At 35.4% G+C, this 7,893-nt stretch overlaps 1 pseudogene; it reads right to left on the bottom strand.

Moving 5' to 3' along the window:
- Window positions 1-289: 289 nt before the first annotated feature.
- Window positions 290-1,904, bottom strand: LOC144547236 (UDP-glycosyltransferase 76C2 pseudogene; annotated as a pseudogene).
- Window positions 1,905-7,893: the final 5,989 nt, after the last annotated feature.

The following is a 7,893-nucleotide window of genomic DNA, read 5'->3' as shown; positions in this document are numbered from 1 at the left end:
TAGTCCAATTCCAACCAATCTTTATTGTTTTCGATGATATGAAACACTACCACCAAAACACTACTAATACTAACAGTAAATATATTTCGACTAAAGACAAAAATACTATTTCGGCTACTGGTAAAGATGAAAGCTGGTGCCTCAGATTGTGTATTGGTGTGAGCAGCCCTGACCACGTAGAATACAAATAGCCGGATCAAAATTAACTAGAAAGATTGTGTTAAGTAAAAATATTTACAACCACATGCCTCAAAGAGAAAACAATTTCCATGAGAAGCATTAAAGTATCTCAGAAGGATGATATCAAATTAACGAGCTTGTCAATATTGATAGAAGAAGATCCGTCACTCTTGATGCAAAGAGATGCTTCATGTTTCATAGCTCTCATTCTTTCTCTAATTTCAGCACCTTCATCCTCTTTCATCAACTGTTTGATCGCCTTTTCAATTTTCCCTCTCTCTAGTTTCCCTTCTAACCTGATACCAACCTTCCAAACATGTGTGGTAGATATAGCATTTCCAATTTGATCGCCAAATTGAGGCCAACAGATCATGGGGACCCCTTCACTTATAGCCTCTAGTGTCGAATTCCAACCGTTATGAGTCCAGAAGGCGCCAACTGAGGCATGTGCCAAGACCTCCTTTTGTGGAGCCCAACTGATTATCTTCCCATGACCACTTGTCACCGCTATGAACTCATCAGGTAAATCAACCTCATTTGTTCCGAGGATTGAACCTGGTCGAACCACCCAAACAAAAGGTTGGCCACTGTTAGCCAAGCCCCAAGCAGTCTCGATGAATTCCTTGTAGTTCATGCAAGCAATGGTACCAAGACTCACATAAAGCACAGATCCAACAGCTTGTGTGTCTAACCACTCTAAGCAACTACGATCTTTATCCAACAATCTGCTTCTGGAAGGGGGAGTGAACTTATGGAGAGGACCGATACAAAATACCGGAACCGGTATTGCTCTTTGGAACTTCTCTACCTCTGTATTTTCAATGGAATCGAAAGTGTTTACAATTATCCCTGAGGATTCTCTTATAGCATCTATAATATGTTTAAAGAAGTCACATAACTCTTCATTGCTCCAATGACCAGTAAGTTCCAAGTCCCTCGTTTGGAGAGGGGCAAGTTCGATCACTTGTGATTCTGTTGAAATTTAAAGTGAAGAAGATAAATTAGTTACAATAATGGACATGTTGTTATTATTGAGCAGGAAATATATATGAGTACCAGGGGCGGAGTCGGAATTTCAAACTATGGGAGTCGATCATATAAAATTTCTATGCTAATGGGGGTCGATTTTACAGTACCCACGACATTTCACTCTAAGATATATACAAAAATTATACTTAAATACAAAAATTTGAAAAGAAAAATATGGGGGTCAATTGACCCTTACTCACATTGAATAGATCCACCCTTGTTGAGTACTAACCTTGCACTGGCATGCAGTCTTTCTCGACCGACTGAGGAAATGTGAACCAATTTAGAGTGGCTGCATTACCGGTCCTAAGTACTAGAGTTGAAACTCCAAGCCTATTCGCAAGAGGTTGCAAGTTGTACCAGTGTGTGTCTCGGATCAAGCATGCAACGGGCTCTTCATTTTTGTCAGAAAGAATGCTTGTCAAAGAATCATAAAATAGCCGCTCACAACTATTGTTCCAAGCTATCATTCGAAACATTGCGTCATTAACCAAGGGTCTGAACCGGTTTGTTATTTCTCCATCATCAACCAAGATGAAGCGGTACAAAGGATACTTGGTGGAATTGATGGAGTTGTAGGTGGTGTGAAAAATGGTGATGGAGAAGCCGTGAGAATGGAGAACTGCAGCAAGTTCTAGCATGGGATTAATGTGGCCTTGATAAGGAATTGGAAACAATAGCACTCTTTTTCCCATGACTTCTGTGGCGTGTGATCCTTGATCTGAGAATGGAGGCTGCAAAGCCAAAAAGAGACTACATATATGATTATATACCTTGCTTTGAACATGTTATACATACTTTAAAAGAAATATTAGCTGTTGGGTGTTGGGACATTCAACTTGATAGCAATAACAACTATATTAGAGGAGGGTTCAAATGCCTTCATTTTTTGTGCCTCCATCATGCCTCCATTTTTTAAAACTTTAATAACTCAAAATTTAAAACTTAAAAGTCAAAATAAAATCGTTAGATGTGATCTATATTATTTTCTCTCTGTGTTCATAAAAAATTATCACATTTCAATTTTGTTTTTATGTAAATCAATAAGTTCAAAAATCAACGTCTAGAAATCATCCACATTAGTGCATTTTTTACAAGCTCTTGATGACAATCAAAATAAAATTGAAATGCCATAATTTTTTGCATGTGCATAAATAAAATGATGTAAATCATATCCAACGGTTTTATTTTAACTTTTAAGTTTTAAATTTTGAATTATTAAAGTTTTAAAAAATGGAGGCATGGTGGAGGCACAAAAAATGGAGGCATTTGAACCCTCCTCATTATGATTATATTAAAACTAATTTATTCTTACAAACATAAAATCAAAAAGTAATAATTTTTTATATGTATGTAGAAAAAATAATATAGATCACATACAACGGTTTTATTTTGATATATAAATATTAACTTTTTTGTTATTAAAAATTGCTTAAAGCTCGAATCAACAGTCAAACAACACCTCAAGTTGCCTAAAGCTACAATTTTGTAAAACCCTAAACCATGAAATCTAAAATTGGCCATCTCTTGTCAAAATTGTACAGCTAAAAACTTCAACTTAAACCCTAAATTCCAAAATGTACCTCATTGCCAGAGAAGAAATCTAGAGCAGCGAAAAATGTGAATGAAATAGGTTTTAAATGTTACCTCGGCCTGGCTGTGGGTGAAAATCTTGTTGCCAGAGGAAAGAAGGTTGGGCAACGGAAGAGAACAGGAAGAGGCGGAGAAGAGGATGAAGCCGGAGGTTTAAGAAAGGCGAAGGGTTTGTACTAGGCAGATCTGCCTCGAAGAGGAAGAAAAGGGAGGGAGTGAAATTAAAAAGTTATTTCCAATGGGCCCCATCTGTCATAGAGGTTCCACTTTAAGATTTGTACCAAATTAAAACGGACGACTCAGATCTCATTCTACACTGACGTCAGCTATTGCACTGGATCTGAATTCCGGAGGGTGTTTCTTTGAGAAATAATTTCACAAAGAAACGAGGATAACTGAAAAGGCTCAAATGTCAGCCCAAAATTTCCGGCCCAACTAAACCCAGACACATAGGTGAGCCCCGAGACTGACAACTGACAAGAGACGCAAATTGCGGATTCATATATATTTATACTCGTGTGTAATGCAACGGAAACATTATAAGTTTGAATAAAATAAGAAGAGACATTTTTATTGATATTAACTTGTGTTTGAATAAAATAGAAAGAGATATTTTTATTGATATTAACTTGTTTTGTTTTTTATTTTTGGAAATGTAACCTATTTTTGTTGCTAATTTGAGCATGATACTGATATTCTATTAGTTTCTATTATTCTGTTTAGAATAAATCCAAAGTTCAATAACTTCAATATAGATAAAAATTCAAAAACCAATTTTGCGGACTATTTTTTATTAATATCCAAATTTAATTTTAAATTTCAAAAACTAACCGCCTTAGCGTTGCAATTCGAAAAATACCCTTTCCGGGAAAAATTATAACGGAAACAGAGGTTATTTCCGGGAAAAATTTTTCCGGAACCATGCTATTTCCGGGAAAATTTTTTACGGAACCAGCCTGTTTCCGTGAAAAATTTTTACGGAAGGAGGCCTCACTACAAATGCATTGGTCCCGCTGGTCCTCCCATCCCCAATTCCCCATCACAACCCAGCTCTCCTCCGTATTTCAAGGTAATTTTTTTTTATTTAATTTATTTAATTTATTTAATTTATTTAATTTATTTAATTTATTTAATTTATTTAATTTATTTAATTTATTTAATTTATTTAATTTATTTAATTTATTTAATTTATTTAATTTATTTAATTTATTTAATTTTGAATGGTTTAGAATATTGTCTGATTAATTTAGAAAATGCCAAAATGATGTACAATAATTTAGAAAAATACCAAAATAGTGTAGAATAATTTGAAAAAATTTAAGGTGATTTACAATATTGTTCGAATTTTGTAGTATGGCAGACCCAGTACTTAAGCATAGATTTAGCCCCCTGTTGTGGATAGTTCACGGTAATCACAGGATATCTGAGGCGTCTAAGGAGGTAAACATTTACTTTTTTTTTTTTCATAACTCTGTAAGTAATCAAATAAATATTGTAATTAATTTTTTCCTTATTGTAGAGTACAGAAATTTTATCCGTGAGACATTATCGGCACAAATGCGAGTATAATGAGAGGTACGCACCGTTTTTAATTCGAATGGGCTTATATCAGCTCGCGACATTGCCCGATATCGCCCTCGATGCGGCCCTCATTCATGGACTTGTCGAGCGGTGGCGTCCAGAGACGCACACTTTTCATCTTCCATTCGGAGAGATAACAGGTATTAACTAATTTAAATAATTTTTTTTTTATTCGTTACTGACAAGTCAAATATATTACAGTTTCTCTAGAGGATGTGAGTTGTCTCTGGGGTTTGCCTATTACGGGGGAGCCGATAACGGGATTTACAGACTCGGCGAGTTTTCAAGGCCGACTGTATGAGTTGCTGGGGGTGAAAGATGATGAAGTGAAGGGGTTCATGAAGAAGAGGGGAACTAATACGTACGACATGCTTATCGCCAAAAAAGCTGTCCGTGAGCGCTTCAAAACATTACCAACAGATGCGAACGACGAACAATTGAAATGGTTAGTATTTTTTTATTTACAACCTTATTCGTATTTGATATTTTTAATAATGTACTCACATTTTAAAATTGACGGTTAGGTATGTTCGTGGATTTCTCCTCGACATGCTAGGGAATACCATGTTTGCTGACAGTAGCGGGGACGGAATACCGCTGTGGTATCTCGGCATGATTGAAAACTTGGACGAGCCGAGAAAGTGCAACTGGGGCGGAGCTGTTCTCGCTTATTTATATAGAAATCTATGCCTCGCATCCAGTCCTTCATGCAAAAGCATGCATGGTCCCACCATGCTTCTGCAACACTGGTCGTGGACCCGATTTCAAATTCACCGGCCGTTACCGGGATCTCAACCGACTCCATTCTCCGGCCACGCATTCGGTGATCCTAGGGCGTCGTCTTCTTATGATGCAGGTGATCCTGGGGCGTCGTCTTCTTATCCACCTCCGGCAGAGGATCCGTCTCAGACACCACATGCAGTGGATCCCACTGACGAGCCGCGACGTTCACAGCGTGCTAGGGTTGACACTTCTCGCTTCTCACATTCGCAGTATCCGGACCACCATGTACATGCACAGCGTCGCCAGTAGGATTTATGGATTTTATCTTGTTATTTGCGTTATATCTTGTTATTTTTTATTATCTTGTAGGACTCGTCGTATATTTTTCATTTATAGATTTGAAACTGTCAACCGGATATGTCATTGAAACTGTCAACCGGATGTGTCATATTTTCCCGACCAGTAATCGGGTACTGTGATTGACGGGACTGTGGTTGTGACTGATTGGGCTGTCCGATATCATCATCGGAACCCGACGACTCACCGGAGAGCATCTCATCTCCACTCGCCAAACTATCAGAATCAATTGCATCCACAGGTACGTGCGAATAATCGCGTACATGTCTGCGGACCGCACTGGAACTGGGTCGGGATCTCATTGGTATATCCACAGAGTGCCGACCGGTATTAGGTCGGGATCTAACTGGTATTGGGTCTTGATCCACATGATTCTGACTGCTACTGGGTCGGGATATAACTGGTTGATCCACAGAGTTGCTACCGGTACTGGGTCCGGGTCTCATTCTTACATCCACAGAGTACCGACCGGTGCTAGGTCGAGATCTAACTGGTATTGGGTCCGGTTCCACAGGATTCTGACTGGTACTGGGTCGGGATCGAGGTTCAGGAATCTGACTAGTACAGTTCGGTTCCAATTCTACATATAACTCCATAATCTTGAACCTTTGTGAAAAAGACGACACAATTCCTAAAATCATTTCGAATGATTGTTGGTCCATTACCGGTACTAATTGATAGTCACGTTGTCCATCGGTGGACATATTAAACCTGGCTTGAATTTCCAGATTTGCTTGACTAGCATTGTACCCAACAAATTTATAAATCTCATTCTGAAGATAATCAAAATTGTGGTTCACGGTTAGCGGTAATGAGTATTTAGCTCGGGTACTGTAATAGACCCTGTCATCATTATATTGGATTTCCCCTCCAGTATAAATTTTCGCACAAATAGTTGTCATTTTTAATTTCGATTGGTCTGGCAATTTCAAAAATAACAACATATAATTAATTAAAAATTGTGTTGCCATTAGTAAAAATATTCTAGACAATTTTCAATAATTATTCTACACTATTTTGGAATTTCATAAATTAATAGGGCAACATTCTAAACTATATTGGAATTTTTTAAATTATTATAAACCATTTTGGAAGGTTGTAAACAATTCTAAATTTTCTGGACAATATTATGAAAAAAAAAAAAAATGGAATGAAGTAATTAAATATAAATTAAATTAAAAATAGCATAAAGAAAATAAAATTACCTCAATCGAAAACCGGTCGATCTGACTGTCAGAGCTCCGTAAGGAATCCGAAAAGCAAAAAGTTCCTAAAACAATTCTAAATCATTTCAGATTTAATCAAAATTATTTCAGAATTAATAAAATTATTTTAGAATTAAAAAAACTTTTAAATTTATTCAGCACCATTTTTTATTTTTTTCAATTAATATGACAATATTCATAATTTAAATAATTTCAAATTAAATAGTTACATATTTAAATAATTACAAATTAAATACTTCTAAATTTAAATTACAAATAAATGAAATTTAAATTAGAAATAAATGAAATTGAAATTATAAATTAATGAAATTAAAAATTAATGAAATTAAAATTATAAATTACTTAAATTTAAAATATAAATAAATTAAATTATAAATAATAAATTAATTAAATTTAAACTTACTGTGAGAGAGAGAGCGGATGATATGAAAGCGAACCGTAAACACACTGCGAATTTATAACAAAATTTAATGCATTTCCGTGAAAAAAAATTCCGGAAATTCGGCCTGTTTCCGTAAAAAAATTTTCCGGAAACAAACGTTTTCCGAATAAAATATTTCCGGATTTCACCTGTTTCCGGAAATTTTTTTTACGGAAATGGGGCCTGTTTCCGTTATAATTTTTCCCGGAAAGGGTATTTTTCGAATTGCATTGCTAAGGCGGTTAGTTTTTGAAATTTAAAATTAAATTTGGATATTAATAAAAAATTCGGAATTTTGCGATAGGGAAAACTTCAAATGACTATTCCCAATTCCAATGAATTTGCAAATATCAACATGTCGAATATATCAACACAGCACAAAGTTTGTAGAATTTCCAAGGCACAAGTCTGTAGAATTTCCAAGCAAAGTACCAGAACTGACACTAATTACCAGTTGATAACAATCAACAAAATGTAGTTATTATTCCCAACTCATTAAAATTAGACAAAGATTGCAACAGAGTGTACAAAATAATAGAAGGAAAGAAAATCAAATGCAGCACTTTATAATTACAAATGAAAAAAAATTTCCTCAAAAAAAATTACACATGAAAATAAAAGGTTTATTCATAAAAAAAAAATTCAAACCAAAACTTGGAAAAACACCATGAGGCAAATGAAGTTCTTCTGAGCGACATTGTGCATATGATGTATCAGGTCAATGACACGGTTATAGTGTGAAAAAAGATAATTAATGAAATTAGGAAAAAAAGATAGATGAGA

This window comes from Carex rostrata, chromosome 2 (genome assembly GCF_964058835.1).
Source record: "Carex rostrata chromosome 2, lpCarRost1.2, whole genome shotgun sequence".
NCBI classification, from domain to species: domain Eukaryota; kingdom Viridiplantae; phylum Streptophyta; class Magnoliopsida; order Poales; family Cyperaceae; genus Carex; species Carex rostrata.
This window is presented reverse-complemented; position numbering and strand designations above follow the sequence as displayed.